This window comes from Periplaneta americana, unplaced genomic scaffold, assembly GCF_040183065.1.
Source record: "Periplaneta americana isolate PAMFEO1 unplaced genomic scaffold, P.americana_PAMFEO1_priV1 scaffold_18, whole genome shotgun sequence".
Classification (NCBI taxonomy): Eukaryota; Metazoa; Arthropoda; class Insecta; order Blattodea; family Blattidae; genus Periplaneta; species Periplaneta americana.
In genome coordinates this window covers 1,819,146-1,838,422 of record NW_027185499.1, presented here as the reverse complement: position 1 = coordinate 1,838,422, position 19,277 = coordinate 1,819,146, and positions in this window count along the sequence as shown.

The following is a 19,277-nucleotide window of genomic DNA, read 5'->3' as shown; positions in this document are numbered from 1 at the left end:
GCGCGCGCAGCCTCCCCTCGCGCGTCGCAGTAGTACACCGCCCCTCTACCCTCTCAGCATCCAGACGCTCCCCGTACCAGCGTTTCGTCTGCCGCGCGCCCTGTCGGACGCGTGTTCGAACCCCGGTGCAGCTGTCACAATATGTTGACAATGATATCCATTTTTATGGACACAAGAATCGCATCGGTGAAAATTGCAGAAATTCAGGTAAGAATTCAGCAAGCCCAGCCCGGACATAGAGACCCAGGGCCCTCCTCAGGCAGTTAACAGGGTCGGGCCCCCTCTTTGGTCAATTATTTTCTACTTCTTTAGGAAAAACTGACATTATTTTCAGTGTCAAGTTTTAGTGTATCAACAAATACCCTATTAATATTATTATTATTATTATTATTATTATTATTATTATTATTATTATCATCATCATCATCATCATCATCGTCACAGGCCGGGGCTCTCTCTGACGTCGGGACCCTGGACAGGTGCCTAGTTTGCCTAGGCAGAAAGTTCGCAGCTGGCTGACTGCTAGGAAATCTTCACGCAGATCAGTACAAGAACGTCACATGTCGAAGACACCAGCATTAAGAGGACTGAAAATACTGCATTGTTACCATTAGAGTGTCAGTGGTTCATCGACTACAGCAAGGGGGTCCAGACACTCGCGTGAATTTTTGTAAGTTGCTGCTGCAATTTATGACGGTTCTGTTGATATCTCTAATAATGGGGGACGAAGTTTGGTTCCATTTATGAGGTTATATCCTCTCTCAGAATACAAGGCACTGCGACACTGAACATTTTCATTTAGTGCATGATGAAAAAGTGTGATGTGTCATTACTGCGTGACCCCCTCTCCTTCCACGATAGTCAACTCATAACGTCATATGCGAGACATGCTGCGGCTTCGTTTTTTAATACTGACTGAAGATGAAAAACAGCCTATGCTTACTAGAGTTGGGCAACACGATTCTTTTTCAGAAGTCGATTCCAACGATTCAATCACACATTACAAATCGATTCTAACGATTCGTTCACGATCCTTCTCAGTCTGCGATTCAAACTATTCTTTTGAATCGTCAAGGAGTTCACGATTCTTCCCAGTCTGCGATTCCAACTATTATTTTGAATCGTCGCAAGACACTTTCCTTTGCAAACCACGCGTAGAACAAAAACGTTCTACATCTCTCGCATAGATGGCATAAGAGGTGAGACATTGGATTGCCTCTTTCTCATTGGCTGGAACCATTCAGCATGACCTCCATTAGTCTACAAAATTACCCAAGATAATGTCTCTAAATTATAATTTATCAGCTGAACCTTATTATGAAGTACATTTTTTGCATTACATCTCTATTTAACTATGCACATTTCAGGTTTTTGTTCATTATTTTCCATACTTAACAAATGCAGTATTTTGATTTCACTCTCGCTCGGGAGTATTCGGCACGGTTCGGAAATGTCCGCTGACAGGTTACATCAAACAAGTAAATAGAATCGTGGGTTACGATACCATGTCAATTCGTTACTATTCTTTTGAACGACGATTCGTTGATACCACGAATCGATTCTTACGATTCTTTATTGTTAGTCGTTCGAATGAACGATTCGTTCACGAATCGACCCAACTCTAATGCTTACTTCTAGGAGTATAACGCCACTGCACATACAGGCTCTATATCGTTAAAAGTATTAAAAGAAATATTTGATGACTGTATAATTAACCGCGGACGTTCTCCGTTTGTTTCCTGGATTAAAATGTTTGTGATTTGTGTCTGTGGGGGAATACAAAAGGTAAATAATAATAATAATAATAATAATAATAATAATAATAATAATAATAATAATAATAATAATAATAATAATAATAATAATAATTTAATTAGTTAATGTATTAATTAATTAATGTATTTATTTATATTTATTTATATTAGTCAAGTAATTAATTAATTTATTTATTTATTTTCTTTCTTTCTCTCAGTTTAACCTCTCCCTTCTAGGTACATTTACACGACCCACGCCACCCGGCATTTATTTACTAATTTACTAATTTACTTATTTTACTTCTTTACTTACTTAGTTACTTACTATTTAATTAATTAATTAATGAATTAATTAATTAATTTATTTATTTATTTATTCTGGCGAAGTTAAATCCACCAGGTCTTCTCTTCAACTTAGCCAGAAACAAAAGAAGCTGATATAATTTGCAGTAATACAAGTTAATTATTACAAATTAATATTTAAAGAACACTAAAAAATTGATGTAGTCATACAAGCACAAGCTGAGTAAAATAATGCAAACATACTAAACAATAATTGCAATATAATATACGGCGTAGAAGTTACACTGAATGAAGTAAGTATACGTGAACAATCTACACACTCTGAAGAGCTGGAGAATTAAATCAGTCGACTGCTGAGTGAAATTCAATTAGAAAGTTGCACGATGTGTTTCAGAATTTTTTACACCGATGCGATTCTTCAATTCAGGAAGCTGAACGTAATTTTCAAGATATGCTTTCATAAGAGGTAACATCAACATAATGTTTTCTAATTACCTTTTACTAGCGCGTCCTTTGTATGGGACTATAGGCCCAAATCACTGACATTCACCGCCGATTCGTTTTCCTCCCGTGTCAGAGAATCTACCCACTAAATACGACCGGTTACAATGCCGGTATATGCCGCACACTCTACTTGAATCGCCATGTTTCTTACGTAAAAGTAGTACCAGTTATATCTCGAGTGTCCTTTAAAACTGAAATGTTATCCACGAATAACGCTATTTATTTCTGTTTCAGGTTTCATAAAAGGTGAAAATGACGTAAGTATAAAAAAAAATTACTCACTGCGAATTTGAAAGGAGGATTTAAATGGAATTAAAGAGGGCTCAATTATTAATTGCATAAAAACATTTCTATGTTATGTACACATGTTATGTCTAAGTTTCTTAAAAGGAATGTCCGTTACCAATGGGTCGAAACTCATGGCAAATGTTAGAAAAACAAGCAAATAGGCCTATTTGATCACATGACATTCGTTGCAGATGAGATGAACAATTACCTAACCATTATAGAGTAGTGTACAATTTTCTGTTTGAGGTAGCATTTTCGAAATCCTTAAGGAAAACGAACCTCGGAAAAAAATATATACAAAGCAATGGTTACGTGATAGAGACAAAATGCATCACAGGACTTCAAAAATTGTTTACGACTGAATGACTTTCATTTTGGGAATCTATTGGGCATATTAAAATCAGAATTCAAAACCCGAATACTATCATGAAAGAGGCAGTAAGTGCTGAGCGAAGACTGTCTTTGACTGATTGTAGGCCGTGTCCCAAAGCTCAAGCCTATAGTGACTAGGGTTGTCAGGCTGAACTATCGCCAGACCTGCAGATTTACGAAGTACAATATATAAAATTAATTGCTATTATTACTATTCCTATTATAATTAATTTATTATATTTCTTTTGTATTGAAAGTTAAAGGATCGGTTAAAAGTTCAACAATGTCGGATTTGATATGACGGATAAATTAATATTTGAAAAAAAAAAAAAAAAAAAAAGTTTTCAACAAGTTCCTTAATTTTAAAGCCAGATTTGCAGACTTCAGGAATTTATTTCTCCGTCGAATGAAATCCAATTATGGTGAAATTTTTAGGCATGGCACACAAAATTATGCTCTCTTAAATGCGTGTTCATTAATTTTTTTTTTCAAAGCTCACATAAAAAGTTGTAAAATTGTTAAAAATTCAGCAATAATCATATCTTTACTATATTAAGATAGACGTAGGCCTGTCTTAAAATTTGTATTTCTTGGAGCTGCTTGCAGATTTGAGAAGTCTCTTGTTTTCCAAGACTATTTTGTAGAATTCCTGACAGCTCACACTCATGTTCATTTTAATACATATTTCCGCTTTCACTAGTTCTGTTGACATTCTGTTCCTCTCATCTGTCCACAAACCATTCATGACTCTAAACACCCTTTCCACATGCGCGTTACTTGCTGGAATTGCTAGCACATGTCGCATTATTATTAACATATTAGGGGCCGTAGCTGTTTCGAAAATAGATACCCAAAGTTTCGAACACTGATATTTATCTTTGTCTTGCGTCAGTTTTGTTTTCACTGTCTTTAAAATTGACCATTCATTGTAGAGTTCATTTCCGTCAAATTCGAAAGTATTTGCAATTTCTTTGATACGCGAACTAAGTCATTAAGTTAAATGAGAACAGAATGATCAAGAACAGATATAATTGAACATGTTACTGTTACCAAAATCTAACTTGGCCAGATACTGCAGCAGTCTGTCATACACAGTGGTGAACTCTTGCATTACAGTTTGCTTTTCTGTTTATGTGAGATTTCCAAGCGACATACTTCAAAACCGAAGAATGACTTTCTATTTGAGTCTTTACTTCCAACATGATTTTGTGCACTTCGGTTGAAAGGGTATTTTCATATTCTAATATTTTAATCGCCTTATAGAAAATTGGAAGTGTAGGCCTACAATTAACAAAATACAGAAAACATTCTGCCACTGACAATGAATGCTCATTTACTTCATCTTCTTGAGAACATGCAAATTTCCAATCACCTTCTGCCAAATAATAGGTCTACATTTTCAAAGCACGCCACATTTTAACAAGGCCTTCAACAGCTAATTGAAGGGGCAATAATCGAACTGAAATATGGCGAAAAATCTGAAAATAGTTCTGTTTAGCAAATCACTCGCACAAATTTCCGCACTTCGCATAACAGACTGCACTGCACTATAAAGCTGTAAGAACTGACTTGTGAAGGATCAAGGAAGTGAATATTGAGTTTTAAATTTGAAATTGTTCCATTGTTACGAATTCAGGTTTCGTTAAAGTACTACTACGAAACTTTATTAATGACAAAGTTTAATTGAAAATGGTTGATTGAAGTCATATTTCTGAAATATATTATCATCATATCAACATTTCGCTATAGTGGAGAATTACCACGGTCGCTTTGAACCGTGCCGTTACGTTTACCACCAAATTTAACTAAATACACAATGTCACCAACATAAGAACATGACGTTGGTGTGTGGCGTAGTTGGCGGGAGAAATCTCTCTCTCTCTCTCTCTGCCTCCTTCGTTCTGAACATTACTGAGAGATAGCACCACTGTTAGCTACAAAGTGTATTTGCGCAAATATATTGCAAGTAGATTACGTGACTTATTACCTGGCTTAGATGAGAGTCTCGAGACAAAACAGTTTTGTGCTATATTTTTTTTCTCTCTGTCTACCTCCTTCGTTCTGAACATTATTGAGAGATAGCACCACTGTTAGCGACAATGTGTATTTGCGTAAATATTGCGAGTAAATTATGACGAGTGCCTTACATGAGAGGCTCGGGACAGAAACAGTTTTGCTGTAGCGCATGCGCGGACCTCTCATGCAGTGGAAGCGTGAACCTTGCTTGAATTTTTCTCCGTTTCATTACTCTTTCATCTTGAATTTATTTTCGCGTGTACATTGCAGATTGAATGATTGAGCTCCCTTCTTGCTCCGGTTACAGACCTTGCATTTACGAAGGTTAGGTTTGGTTAGTTCTGGTTTTTATTAATCAAGTCCGCGCATGCGCAGACAGGTAATATGATCCTGTCGCGAGCTGCACGTGATAATTGATGTGAGGTCGAGGAGTGGGAGAAGGTTAGGTTAGGTTAGCTTTGGTTAGGTTAGGTTAGTTTAGGTTAGCTTTGGTTAGGTTAGGTTAGGTTAGGTTAGCTTAGGTTAGCTTTGGTTAGGTTAGGTTAGCTTAGCTTAGCTTAGCTTTGGTTAGGTTAGATTAGGTTAGCTCTGGTTAGGTTAGGTTAGGTTAGCTTTGGTTAGGTTAGGTTTGGGTTAGGTTAGGTTAGGGTTAGGTTAGGTTAGGGTTAGGTTAGGTTTGGTTAGCTTAGTTTAGCTTTGTTTAGGTTAGGTTAGCTTTGGTTAGGTTAGGTTAGGTTAGCTTAGCTTTGGTTAGGTTAGCTTAGCTTAGCTCAGCTTTGGTTAGGTTAGTTTAGGGATAGGGAAGTGACAGGAGATTTTAACATGAAGTTCATTTACATATTATGTAATATAAATGTTATCATTTCCATTTATTTGAAGAAACTTTTTAATTTTAACATAAAATTTGATTTCATTCGTCCATGTAGTAGTTAAAATTATATAATATTACAGTTTTTCATTCGTAATATTGATAAAAAAAATAATAGGCCTAAAATGAAAGCGGTGAATAATTTCAGGGTTCCTAAAATTTTTTTTTCGTAAAAGACTAGGTATTTTTCTCTAGGCCAGAAATAAAACAGCAACGCCGTCATAATTACGTACTTTACGCTTTGGCGAACATTAACGGGAAATTTACTTTCCGTCATTTTCGTGGTATTCCGTGAAACACACCTTTCTTCCTGTTCATTTCCTTGTGATAACCAGGGAAAGGATTTATATGTAAATACATATTTACTTATAAAGCTAATATAATTTATATTTTGCATTATCTTTATGTTTCACAATGTGTAGGGTTGAAAATTCCTACTTTTATTTTCCATATTTTTCCATATTTTAGAGTTTAATACATATTTTCGTTAATTTCCATATATTTTCCATATTTCATATAAAACAGTCCATATTATATTAGGTTTAACAATAAAACAAAACAAAATTCCATTAACTTTTAAAAATACATTTCAACAATAGAGATTTAAACACATGTTCAGTAATCCCTTTAACATCAGAGTTATTTGAAAATTAGCAGTCCTATCAACAATGGGAAAGTAAGTTACAAAACTGTATTAATTTAATTTAAAATTTTTAACAGACTTCAGTTGTGCAGCTCAACAGTTAAATGCCAGTCAGAGTACACATAGGTTCAGTTTTGTAAATCATACTATAAAGACGGTAAATATGCCAAAAGTACGTCATTCAGTCAATTTAAAATCAAAACTAACAAGTTACATTTCAGAATTTAAAGAAGATGGTTTATCAACTGACAATAAAATATTATTTTGTAATTTGTGTCAGTGTGCAGTCTCATCTACACAAAAGTTCCTGGTGCAACATCACATTACAACTAGTAAACATCAGGCCAACAAACAACTAAATTCCAAGCAGAGACAATTGTTTTTAACACAACCAACAACATCGAATGTAAGATCTGAGTTTAACATCGACCTGTGCCGTTCTCTCATCTCTGCTGATATTCCTCTCTACAAACTAAAGAATAAGGTCTTCAGGGAATTCCTTGAAAAATATTCTCAACATACAATCCCGGATGAGTCAACACTTAGGAAGACGTATGCTCCATCCATCTACGATGAGACAATACAGAAGATAAGAGATGAAATTAAAGATAGTTCAATTTGGGTTTCCATTGATGAGACTCCCGACAAAGAAGGTAGACTTGTTGGTAATGTAGTTATCGGTTTGTTAAGTGAACAATATTCTGAACGAATTCTTTTACATTGTGATGTTCTAGAAAAGTGCAATAACAAAACTATAGTTAAACTGTTCAACGAAGCTATGGGTATCCTGTGGCCAAAGGGTATTATGTACGATAATGTGTTATTCTTTATTAGCGATGCTGCCCCTTATATGGTCAAAGCTGGACAAGCATTATCTGTTGTATATCCTAAATTGACTCATTTTACTTGTGTGGCGCATGCATTTCATCGTGTGGCAGAAGTGGTCAGAGACAATTTCCCTAAAGTAGATTTGTTGATTTCATCAGTGAAAAAAGTATTTCTCAAAGCTCCCAGTAGAGTTAACGTGTTGAAAGAAATGTACCCTGAAATTCCATTGCCACCAAAGCCAATTTTAACTAGATGGGGTACATGGCTAGAAGCAGTTGAATATTATGCCGAACATATAGACTCTATTAACAATGTTCTCCTTGCATTGGACTCTGAAGATGCAGTCTCAATTGATACTGCGAAAACAGTTACCTGTGACATAAGTGTGAAGAATGACTTAGCTCACATTCAGCATACATTTTCATGCATCATAAAAACGCTCAAAAGTCTCCAAAATAGGCACCTTTCACTATCTGAAAGTTTTGAAATTATAAATAGTACTGTGGAACAACTGAATCGTGGTAGAGGTAAAGTTGCAGATGCAGTAAGAGCTAAGGTGGACACTGTACTTTCAAAAAACCCTGGATATGAAGAACTACAAAAGGTTGTTGCTGTGATGAGTGGTGAATCAACAGTGAAGATTAACTTGGACTTATCCCCAGCAGACATTGTGAAATTGAATTATGTACCAGTTACTTCTTGTGACGTCGAACGCTCTTTTAGTCAGTATAAATCTATCCTCAGAGACAATAGAAGAAGATTCACTTTTCAGCACTTGAAAGAAATGTTTGTAACCTATTGTTATGGTAACAGACAATAAAAATTGTGTTTTGTTGAAACTACATTGGAAGATAAGGTACGTCCATTATATTTTTTGTTTAGTTTGATTAAAATGTACCAATATTTAACGTACATAGTCATTTTTTTATAATTTTAAGTCCATATTTAATTCCATATTTTGGTAAAAATCCATATTTAATTCCATATTTTGGTAAAAATAACTACATATATATTTACATATTTCATATATTTTTAGTCCATATAAATCCGTTCCCTGGTGATAACCTAGTTTAAGATCTTACTACATCTTCATTTCCTTTTAATGCATTCAAAAACCGCCGTTGTACTACATAAAACCTTGAACTTGACTAATGGAGTGAATTATTTAAGAATATAGTCGCGAATTTGGCTACCACCATTTCGATTATATTTTGTTTGGCAAGGCTCGGTACACGAGACGATAAAAGTCACCCTCGGCTCCCTTTATTTCGCATGCGCTATCGGTGAAGAAATTCCGCTTCCGGTGTGACGCCGAGACCTGTTGTAAGCATAAAAATGTTTTATTTACCGCAGTAATTGTGAACTGGATTTATTTTACTTTCATTCGAGATTGATGGATTAGTTTTCAAACTTCTGTAATAATGCCTGTGGTATGCAAACATTGCAGTACCATATTTAGTAAACAGTCGAATTTAAACAGACATTTAAGACATGTACATAAAATAGAGCAAGTGAACATGATATCGTATCAGTAATATTATATCTTTCTCTTGTAAAATTTCCAGTTTTGGAATTACAAGGTTTTGATCGCCACCCGACGATGAGCCATTAGTTTCACTGTCATTAATATAACCCAATTTATCATTGTATTCCCGTTCACTGCACTTTCAGTGGGGACAATTTTCTTTATTAAGCATTTATCCATTATCAGTAGTTATATAGCCGTTGCTAATCAATTAACGAGCACACACCTACGACGACAATCATAACAAAAAAAAAATCAACCTAAAAACGAGTGTTGATAATGGTTAGTTTTTAATTTTGGGTAATTAAGTAGTAATCATCAGCCAGGCCATCTTCCCGTAATAGAGATCCAGGATAGATACATTACCAAGTATGTACATATATTTTAATAATTGTGTAGAAACAAACCATCGACAGGTCGTATCGGCCAGGCCATCATCTTACTACAACAGAGATCCAGGGTGTAAAGTGGATACTGGATGAAAAGTTAATCATATACAAACGAAATTTAATAAAAGAAAATACATATGATAACGAAGGTGCCCTGGACCTCTATTGCGAGAATATGGAGGCCTGGCCGATTATTACTACATAATTACCATACACTGTTAATTAACTGTTAGCTCTGTGTTATTTCCGCTTGGTAAGACTTAGGACCATTACTGTTCGATCCCAATAGTTCATAGATTTGAACTGAACTACAAAAATGTGGATCATGGATAGAGAAGTGGAGTCACTCTGTTGCATGTGTGAAGATTCACCAATCTCAAATTCAGGAAAGATAGCGGCATTGTGAATTGCTTTACTAACATGTTCGACAGCTGACCTCCTCTATCAGTGATTTAGATGGATAAAAACATTTAGGGCCTACAGGAACTCATAAAGTTAGTGGTATGTTTCCTAACTTACCATGATATTTAAAATGCTATTGTTCTAAGGGTGTCCCGATTTGTTCTTTTGGATGGTTCCTTGTCCATTTTGTTACTCAACTGTGGAATAATAAATAATAATGAATATAGGTCTATACCGGTAATAATAAAGATATATATATATATATATATATATATATCTTCTTTTTTCCGAGATGTTCCAGTCGAACCAAACCACTACTCTCTATAGAGTTCAAATAATAATATTTGGCCTATAACCTACTTCATCTTTCAAACAAATTAATTCAGTTTTTGGCTAAACTAGTGCTGAAGTAGTTCCCCGCTTATATACATGTTGCATATACGAATCTGTGACAGGTTAGATTTGGTTAGTTTAGGGTTTTGTTACGCCATGCATATATTTGTCTATGATGCATATACGATCAACTGTATCGACATAAAAAGAAACCCTTATAAATTCAACAATTTTCACTTCCGAAATCACCAGAACTACTTCAGCGCTAGTTTTGCCGCTTTATTTACATAGGAATATCTCTTCGAATTGTTAACAAGGTTGAGATCACTCTTAATTTTACTGGATGTGATGCCCCTGGTTTTATAAATTTGGACACAAAGTGTCTTGCAGCCCCTCTGAAGTTGGCACCTACGTTTGGTGATATTTATTTGCATATCACGAGATTCGTAAGTTGGTTTACAGTTGAAATATCCAGAACTACCTCAGCGCTAGTTCTTGCCGCCCCTCTGAATTGTAGATGGAATACTGTGTTAGCCAAGTTTAATATCAATACTACCACCAGAAATTAACTCTTATTACATATAGCCTATCAAGACTTATGAGGAAATATTCTGGAATACAATTATACGAGAATAACGTTTGACTTGGATAACAGGAGCTGGAGTAATAATTGTGAAATCTATCAATGCACTATTATTATAATTACGTAACTTGTATCACCGAAATGTAAATAATATATGATCGTGACGAAGGTGAATCTAGAATGCGGTGAATAAAACAATTTTTATGTTTACAACGAGGCCCGGCATCACACCGGAAGCGGAAATACTACACCGATGGCGCATGCGGAAAAAGAGAGCCGAGGGTGACTTTTATCGTCTCGTGCTCGGTACGGCCTGGTGACTAGTGGTCAGCGAGTAGCGTCGACTATCGATATTGGTCTGCCGTGGGTATTATCCAGATGTTCCCAAAATTTATGTTTTAATTTTATAATTGCGTCATCTTTCATTGTTGGTGTTGGCCTATTGTGAGAAACTAGTGTCTGATTGGTGAGACGAGAAGCGTGCTAAAACTTCAACACTATTACAGACGTTCATTTTTAAAGTTATATGCTTGCGTCATTGTAAATCTGACATAGATGCTCACTTTTAAAGTCATTTGATGGATAGTGAATATTTACTACAACATTGCTAATTATTAACATTTCAAACGCAATTTCCCCGGGCAAAGGTTTCTTGTCGGCCGGAAATGGATTCATAAAACCGGGCCCGGAGATCTGGCAACCCTATTATTCACGGCGGTTTCATGGAATCGGACTATGTTGTTGAATCCAGCACAGCTGTAAACAATGCTTGCCCTGTGCCCTTGCCGACAGGTCTTTGGCCGACAGCCGTGTCGTATAAGTGTATGAGCGGAAGCTCCGTCTTCAAAGTTCGCCATTATACTGCAGAGTCACCACTGCACCGACACTGAATGACGTACAGTATGCATACGTCACAACGCTCGGAAGAACCGCTCTTTAAAGCACACAGCGCTCATTTCTCAGAACCACGTAATGTGCCCAGCCCTGGTCTATATAAAACTAGAAAGGTATCGACAGTTCTCTCACACACGGGAAGGGATCGACGTTGTGAAGTTGTGCGATGCGACCGTTTGCACCTCCTGCCTGCCGTGTCGGAAATGAGCAGCTGACGTGAACTCGGTGAACTCGTAAGTAGGCCTATTTATCATACGGTACTCTTTGACTAGACTAATAATAATAATAATAATAATAGTAATAATAATAATAATAATAATAATAATAATAATAATAATAATAAAAGTATGAGTGACTGGGAATATAAAATGTAGTACGTAGTGTGCAAGCGACATAATCTATTATAATAGCAATCCAGATTTCATGCTAATACATTTAAAGGTATAAAGGAAAGATGCAGTTTTTATCTCCATGGAATACCTCACATCAGTATCTCCTCAAATGTATCGTGAAGAAGTAATAGACCCACATAAATCAGAGCGTCATAATGTGGCAAAGAGTGCAGAAAATACGTACTGGGTCATGTGGTTTATCCGAGCTAGTAGACATTTCAGATAGTTGTATCAATAGTAGTCTATAAAGAAGCGGAATCAATTAGGCCTACTTCAGTTCATTCCGATGACGTAAATAGGGAGGAATATGATAGTGAGCCTATTTCTAACGATCCTATAAGATGGATAGTAAATGAATCCCTTCGTGATATTATCGTTAAATGAGGTTATGTTCTTGAAAATATGGACAATGATTTTAAAAATTCGTGCATGCAGTATATTGACTTTCCGACGTATACTTAAAATGAAAGCTTGTTTTACAGAACCATGAGGATTGGCGGGAAACAGCAAAGACAACCATTATTTTTTTTTTTTTAATATTTAAAACCTAAATTGTTTACGACAGTGTGCAGATAGGAAACACTGCCGTAGAAGAGATACGCATCTGGCAGATTTTTTAAATGTAGGATTCTCCTTTCATCGTAATATACTGCGTGTTCAGTTCAAAGTGTGTCATGGCTCGCTGTATGCCGTCATGTGGCTAGCCGATGAGCCTAGAAAATTCAATCTTCCTACACTTCCGCAGAGGCGTATTACTTATGTGCCAGAGAAGTTGCCTAGCAAGTACGGCGTTCATTCTGAAGAGTACTTACCGATACATACGGTAACGCCGGTAGTGGCAGGAATGTGAACTGTTTGGAAACACGTACTGAGGTGAGTTTTTTCTTACTTTCGGGATATGTGCAGAGGGTTAAGACGTATTTGTTGACGTTAACTTCTATGGTCAACATGGACACGGAGCATTTGATTTGTGTTGTGGAATGTTGCCGTACGCAACCGATGATAACAAATACCCTGCGTACGACTTGCCCGCGCAAAACACAGTTCGAAAGAGGTTATGGTAGCACACAGTCTTTACAGACCGCCATCTGTTGCTACGACGTTCAAGTTATACCGTACACGTTCTCAAGTTTAGATTGAACGCCTTGATTAATAGGCAACTTCTCTGACATAAAAGCTGAAACTCGCTTCAAATCCCTGACTCACAACAGTGACGTCATGATATACTTTGAAATGAACACCCAGTAGAATACACATGCCGCCGTATTTAATCATCCTGAAAGAAATCGAAATTTGTTGCCCTCTTTCCCATTTTCTTTTCTTTACCGAGGTTTTTAAGTCGGAAAGACCCATGCGTTTCCTTATTTGACTTGAATTTCTCATTTCCTATTTTAACACCGATGATCTTTCCTATTTTGAGTGCCTCTACAGTTGTTTATTACCTGTTGTACGGAAATAAGAGGCCCGCCATTGTCTCTTAAGACATCTGGCTACCACGTACTCGCGCTAAACAGTCGCAAACGTCTACCTGTCAGCATGATCTCTGATTGGCTGGTTTCAGCGGTTGCCATAGTGACGCCTTAAGCCGCTGAACTGTCAATACCTTTCTAGTTTTGTTTAGACTGTATACAAGGACACATTGCGGGCTTCTCTGGTCGTGTGGTCATCACGGTATAGAGCCACCGCTGAGACAACACAGGACAGTAGATGACAAGGGACAAACATCCAGTTCCGTGGACGAAAGATAAAACTCTCCCACTGCCTACATTGGGAATCAAACCCGGACTGGTTGGTTGGGAAGCGTATATGCTATTCACAAAGCTTAAGGCCCGGTCAAACAGAACGCGGACTATCGGCGCGAACTCTGTATTACGTTAGAATGCATCATCCCAATCAAACAGCACGCGGCCCAACGCCGCGGTCTAGTCTGGTTCGCGGCGGACTGATAGCGAGTTGCGTTTTCCTACAGAGTTCGCGGCGGACATCTCGTAGAAAATGACCGATGAAACGGAACAATTAATTGAATTTGTGCGGGAATATGCTCATTTATATGATATGCGGCATCCAGACTATAAAAATGTGGCGAAAAAAAGTGAATCTTGGAAAGAAATTGCAGAGGAACTCCATCATTCCAGTAAGTTTATTGTATTTATTATATAATTACAAGAATTCGCCTAGTTCCTCTCTTTTTTCATTTATTTCATGTACTCACTTCCTTTTCCTTTTCCAATTTGATGAACGGCTCAAAGCGAACAGAAGAAGCAATTCTTCTTCATCTGAGGAGCTGCTGGACATGTTAATTAATCCAGGAGAAAAAAACGGAAGTAAAAGTACAATTTCAAACAAATTTAGAAACAAATCGAGAAAATACGATGAGTACTGCACTTGGCAACAATTGTTTCCACACTGGTTCGTCCTGCACTGTCCGCTTTCTGTTTGACTTCCTCAGTCCGTGGCGGACTGCGATCCTTCCGTCAGCGCAGACAGTCCGCGTTCTGTTTGACCGGGCCTTAAGACTGCGAACCTTTTGCCGCTATAAGAAATATAAACAGAATCTACATATATTGATATTTGAAAAAAAATCAGTTTTAACAATGTCTTGTAATTACATGCACGTTTTAAGCGTCACTGATATCTAAAAAGTGGTTTCGGGCAGCTGCCTGAGTGTAGACATTTCTCCTGAAATACTGTATTAATTTTGCTCGTATTCATAATCTGTGAGTAAATTAATCCGGGAAAGATGCTTATGAAATATAATAATTTTAGTAAAAGTAATAGATCATTATATAATAAGAAATAAAAATTGCCAATGAACTAGAAATATATCGTGACGATTGCTTTTAATTTTGTATCTTGCATAAAATGAGAGATGTATGAAATGAACAGTCCAGTATCTTTTTAGACACGTGTCTTTATTCTGAAAATCAATTACTACGTTACACAACATTATTGCTGTTTTGGTTATGACCATTCCAAATCCAAGTAGCTTTCAAGAAAAGCGATTTAAAGCCGATCCGCCGTAGTTGAAGCGTGGCCTAGTCATCTAGCGTAAGTTATATGGACGATAGCACGTGGAAGTCTTGCGGAGTAGACGCATTTTTGTTCACTGCGCATCCAAGGTCATGCTTCAACTATCGTGGAAAGGCTTCTAGCTACTGCCATTACTGAAGAGCACTTCAGTGTGCTTCGCGTAGTACTATTGTAGGCACAGATATTGGACCAGTCCGATATACAAAATATTTAAATTGAAGCTGAAGAATGCAGTGCAATGCCGCAAACGTTATTTCACTAGAAGAAGATGACTATGATAATTTACAAGGTAAATATATCTGTTTTTATATGTAACAAATTTGTTTATTTCAATTTTTTTTCTGTTTGATTTTTGTTATTTACCAGGATGTTATTTGAATGTGTAAGTAAATGTAGGCTTACATTCATTGGAAAGGTAAAAGACTAAATAACATTATTATAAAAGTAATGCTTAAAATTTTCAGAAGACTTTCTTTTACTCAGTATTACTTAACGCATATAAAACTATATTACTATATTATCTGAACTACAGATGTCCAACATGCGTTGTCATGTAATTGTTTATGGTTAAATATGCTGCCGAAAGTTTTGTGTCCTGCTGGAGGGACAAAGCCATATTTTTCATACAAGAACTCAGTTATGCCAACAGGACAGGGAATTTTAATTGAAAATCCATAGTGATACTGGACTTGAGGCGTACAAGGTAGCAATTGGTGGTTTTCCCTGAGTTCTCCCATTCTCCATATTAGTGTTATGCCCCAGGACTTAAGAACGCCCTGTAGCATGATTTCCTGTGGAGTGTCAAATTTGAACAGTCCAGGAACAGTGTCAGCGGAATACATGGTCTTTAGCAGAAATGTAATACAATTCCAGCTTGTGAAGTAAATAGATGCTTAGCCAGCGTTATAGAGTTTTGTCGCGCGAGCGGTAAATCACTGCTTACGATGAAAGTATTCTTACGCCACGAATCACTGCTGGACTAATCGCATTAGTCCAGTAGAACAAAGCATGCATTTTATTGGTTAAATTAAATCACGCATTGTTCAAACTCTTTTCTTACGCATAGTCTCATTAAAGCGACTTATCACTGTATTGCAATGAATCGAATTATTTGTAACCGAGGTTTGATTAAAACGACATCTTCAAGCACGAATAATCAAAAGGGGTTTACAGCCCATCTCACCTGCCGGATAGCGTGGGTGGTACCCCGGTCGGGAGACCGATAAGAGAACATAAAAAGTGATGGTAAGAGGATTGGCGGCAAACAGTCGGATGGTGACACGGACGGGCAGGGATCGAGGACCAAGTTTAATGGCGTCAGCAGATATAAGAGATATACCATTGTAAATAAATGTGTATATATTGTATAAATATTTAATAAATCAAGTATAGTTTCATTCATAACTAATTCAGTCTACAACCTAAGTTCAGTAACGATGTAGTTTTCCTATAATATCCTGAGAGCCTCAGCTCTTCCAGTAAAATCGTTTCTTTTCCATTATTGAGTATAATGGTGGTGTCAGAAATCCTGATAAGTGTGAGCAGGAGACGAACGCAGTAGTCATCCGTTTAAGAAGTCATCCGACCTAAGTGACGGTCTCACAACATTAGGTATCTACATCATTCCGTCAACATATCTCCATTTTGTCATCATTCTCCAACGCCGGCTGGCTATACATGGAGGGAGCGTCCTAGGAACAAATGAGTTTACCTGTTCGAAATTTGGGTACGTAGCGAGACAAAGTTTAATCTGCTGGTGTGGGTTTGGGAATTCGCCAAGCTTGAGGGTTAGTGCAATAAGGTCGTAGTGTTGGGCCCCTCCCGAAATTCCATTCCATTCATTTCCTCTTAGAATGTCCTTCCGGCAGGAAAAACACTTTTACGTTCTGTTATTTATTAAAACCTTGCGATGAAGATTGGATTTACTAGTATGTAACACAAAGGTAATTCGTCAAATTGGGAAATACTATTATTTAGAAATGAGATCTAGGACCATGACAAAGCCAATAAGAATCACGACAAATGCAACAAGGACCACGATAAGGACAACAATGAACACAATATGTGGACCACGAGAAGCGGGATCATGATAGCGGCGATGTCATGGACGGCGACAAACATCATGACCACGATAAGGACCATGACAGAGGGAACAAAGACTACAACAAGGATCACGACCACGGTAAGAACCATGACAAAAGCAACAAAGACCACAATAAAGGAATGCCAAAGTCGACAAGGATTACGATCAGAATAAGAACCCAGAAAGAGGCAACAAAAATCACGATTAGGACCAAGGCAAAGACAAAAACGACTACATTTACTACGTTTGAATCCTACGCATTTATTATTCAAAATAATGGTCGCATGTTTGTTATGAATGGTAGCAAAATGTTGATTCTCAATCTCCATCCCGTGTCCAAATTACATTTTAATGTACGTGTAAGTTGGATGACTTAGGATAATATAAAAACTTACAAAACGTACTGTTTCATTTCATTAATAACAGTTTAGAGAAGTAGAAAATACGTTAGTGCAAAACATAATTTTTATAGTGGGATACTGAAGTTAAAATTTGTTTTCAGTTTTTATTCTCAAATCCGTCTCACTATCTTTGTGTGTGTGTCTCCGCCACAAACTAAAGCACTATCAGTCGGCATGCTGCTGTTTGATGTATCCATGTGAGTACTAATATTTCCACATCCTGTTTCGTAAATTATACTTCATAGACAAAGAGAAATTTTATTTTAAATATTTTATTTTGAATTGGTACAATTATTGTTCTCAACTCCGTCTGTTGTTACAGTTAATTGTTTTGCCATTCAAAAAAATCTGTGATCTTTGCTATGTAATCTTAACTCATAGCTTTATTTGCCTCATGCATTAGTTAGTCTGGCCAGTGTTGCCAATACACGAAAACGAAGTTTCGCTATTGAAACAATTCCATCCGGTTTCACTTCCGTTCCACATACAATGTGACGAAGGTGACATAAAAGAAGTATTCATTTTAATTATTTGTTTTCTGATTTAAAATAGTATTAAAGACATGTGCCTTTGTGTCAGGCACGTCAGTGACTTGATAAATGGTATTTTTACACAGATAATTGACACAGATTTTTCTATCTGTCTTCTACTTAGCCCTTTACTTCAGTAATTTTGTACGTTTATAATATTTTTCCTCCAGTATTTAAAGTTATATTTTCCTAAACTCTTGTTAATAGTTTCTGTCACCGAAGATCTCTCTGATCTAGCCAAAGGGACGGAGTTGATAATATCTGTTAAATATGGAAAAATATGAAAACTATTTGATTTGTAGCTCGTATATTAGTTTTTACATCTTTGTAAACCAGTACTCTTCAACACAAACTAAAATTTAAGCAAGGAAATAATCTTTGTTTTTATTAAATTAGTTATACCCAAAAGGATCGATCTATTTGACAATCCATCATATAGATTTATTTTTTCATTGTAATTCTACCATCGTCTTTGAATAGCCTCCATAAATAAAAATAATGTTGCCATTCACTAACATTATCTGCCTATCCGACAATGAATTCCTAATAAATGGCTTATACACCTCGTTTTTATCTACCTGTTAATGGAGTAAGCTACTGTACCGAAATCAAAAAGCTTCTAGTGTCTCATCTTGTGGAGTTTTAAAGTGCTCTACATCGCTTAAGATATCCTTTACGACCTCACATCTTGTCAAAGGGCTTGGGGTTATAGAGCAGTAACCTTTTTACTTCTTTACTTCAAAGTATATGACTCATCTCACGGGAGATTAAACAGAACAGTCTGGGGAACTTACTAGATTCGAAGTCCAACCTTACCCCAGTCTGCTTACTGTTGGTCTCCAAAGGGCATGGTAGCTAAGGTTGTGACATTTCTTATTCATATAAGGTTATGGAACAGGTTTTCTCCTGGCCATTTTAATTCCACAATTTCTTAATCATCCTCTTGTCAACTATTAATTTCGTTTTATTTGAATAAAGTAAAATAAGACTCATAGGTATACCGTTAACCTAACAGTTACATCTTAAAATTTTCACACCGGTGATCAACTTTTAATTCCCGACTATTCACACTGAAATTTCGGGTAGACAGAAATGTTTTTTGATTTAGTTTCTCGCGGGATACTCTAGTTTAATGGTTA